This window comes from Cucurbita moschata, unplaced genomic scaffold (assembly GCF_002738365.1).
Source record: "Cucurbita moschata cultivar Rifu unplaced genomic scaffold, Cmos_1.0 Cmo_Scf00405, whole genome shotgun sequence".
In the NCBI taxonomy this organism is placed as follows: domain Eukaryota; kingdom Viridiplantae; phylum Streptophyta; class Magnoliopsida; order Cucurbitales; family Cucurbitaceae; genus Cucurbita; species Cucurbita moschata.
In genome coordinates, this window is record NW_019268921.1 from 415 (window position 1) to 2,991 (window position 2,577).

Sequence of the window (2,577 nt, forward strand, 5' to 3'; positions counted from 1 at the left end):
TCGCAGTAGCTCTAAGAACTCTATCATACGACCTAAGGGTTGAGGGCTACAGGAACTTTCTCATACGACCTGAGAGTTACGTTAGCCGCAATGCATCTCATGGACGATGCCAAACTATGGTAGTGCTCGAAGGTGAATGGTATAAAAATGGTTCATGCACCATAAACTCATGGGAAGATCGTTGATGGAATCGATGCAATCGACGCTCCCCTGGATGGGTTGCCAATCAAAGACCTAACATTTGATATTGACTCTTTTGAAGAAAGAGCCACACAATCTCACAGCTTTAAATGTCGCGGTAACCCTGAGAACTCTAACACACATAGGGAAGGACGTGTCGAAGAGTTAGACATTAAAAAAAAGATTATGCTAAAACTCTTTAGCGATCTGACAAAAGACTTCAGGACATCAACACTAAAAATCCATTGTCGTCCAGCAGTCAAGATATCTAGCTTTCACCCAGGAGACCCGAGTTCGATTCCTGGTAATGGAATATTATTTTCTTATTTCATTTTATTTTACAGTTTCTATCTTAGACTAAAAAGACTTTTATGAACTTTGTACCTTTGTTAGAGTTATGTTATAGATATTTTGTTCAATTTAAAATGGTTAATGCGATAATCCAGTCGTTTTCGAGGTCTCTCTTGTTGAACAACGTCATGGTTGAGATGAGTAGGTGATTCAAATGGTTAATGCGATAATCCAGTCGTTTTCGAGGTCTCTCTTGTTGAACGACATCATTGTTGAGATGAGCACTCGAGTGAGTTTGACAAGTTGGGCTGTAGAGAACCACACCTCAAGCCAAGTTCATGCGGGCTTAACAAACTTAAAATCCAAGAACACAACCCTTTAAATGGAAACCGAGATGCTAAGGAATTAAAAAGCTTTATTTTTTACGTAGAACAATACTTAAAGGTTACTGGAACTTGCTCATAGGACCTAAGAGTTACGTTGGTCGCAATGCATCTCACGGACGATGCAAAACTATGGTGGCGCTCGAATTTGAATGGTATAAAAAACGGGTCATGCACCATAAACTCATGGGAAGACTGTTGATGGAATCGATGCAATCGACGCTCCTTTGGATGGGTTGCCAATCAAAGACCTGATGTTTGATGTTTACCCTTTTGAAGAAAGAGTCACACGATCGAACAGCTCGAAACGTCGCGGTAATTCTGAGAACTCTATCACACGCATGAAAGGAAGTGTCAAAGAGTTAGACATTACCCAAAACATCATAGTAAAACTCTTGAGCGATTAGACAAAAGACTTTAGGACAACTACACAAAAAAATTCATTGTTGTCCAACGGTTTGGATATTTGGCTTTAATTCTCTGAAATTGAATATTATTTTCTTATTTCTTTTTATTTTATTGTTTCATCTTTTGTCACCAATTATATTTAAACTTTACCTCATGTTCAGAGGTACTTTAATGGTCAAGTTCAATAGTATCTTATATAAAAAACTTTGATGAACATCGTACCTATGTTAGTGTTATGTTATAGATATTTGTTTCAATTTCAACAAGTGGTGTTGAGGTAATTCAAATGGTTAATGCGATAATTCAGCTATTTTCGAGGTCTCTCTTGTTGAACGCCATCATGGTTGAGATGAGCACCCGAGTGAGTTTGACAAAGAGACTCGAATTTAAACTTTACCTACGTTTGAGAGGCACTATAATGGTCAAGTTCAACAAGCGGGATTGAGGTGATTCAAATTGTTAATGTGATAATCCAGTTGAATAGTTACAGGTTATCTCCAAGGTCTCTTTTATTGGATGCCAACAGGGTTGAAATGATTGAGATGAGAACCTGAGTGAGTTTGCCAACAGGTGCAGTGAACGTGGAGAGATTAAACACGTGACATTGAAATCTTTAGTTTGACACTCTCCCAGAACACTGATTCATTATATTTTAAAAAAGAAATAATAATCGACTAAACCATAAGGTGCAATGAATGCAAATCGAACACAAGACCTTCCAATATTCAATCTAATGCTCTCCCAACTAAGCCATCCCAAATAAAATAAAAAAATGAATAATCAACTTAGTCAACCTATGCCAGTTATAATCACTAATTTTGAAAAGAATAGTCAAATTATGCAAATGTGAACCAAGTGCAGTGAACATGGATCGAACACGTGACCTTCAGATCTTCGGTCTGACGCTCTCCCAACTGATCTATCCCCGCAATCGTTAGAAATGAAAATTCATCAGTAAATATATTTTCGCCGATTCATTGAGATATTAAAAAGAAATAATGACTAATTTTTAGTCAGGTTATGCAAATAGAAACAGGTGCGGTGTACGTGGAGATCGAACACATGACCTTCAAATCTTAAATCTGACGCTCACCAAACTGAGCTATCCCCGCTAACATTAAAAATGAAAGTTTTTAAGTAAAGGTATTTCGGCTAATTAATTGAAATTTTAGAAAGAAATGATCACTAATTTTAAATCGAATAGTCAAATTGTGCATCCATGGTTCACGTGGATCGAACACGAGACCTTCAAATCTTCAATCTAACGCTCTCTCAACTAAACTATCCACACTAATGCTAAAAATGAAAATTCATC

The 2,577-nt window shown here is 37.1% G+C and overlaps 1 non-coding gene across 1 annotated transcript; it reads right to left on the bottom strand.

The window, feature by feature from the left end:
• Window positions 1-2,118: 2,118 nt before the first annotated feature.
• Window positions 2,119-2,191, bottom strand: TRNAF-GAA. The gene has a single exon. It is a non-coding gene; the product is annotated as a tRNA-Phe (tRNA).
• Between the last annotated feature and the right edge of the window lie 386 nt (window positions 2,192-2,577).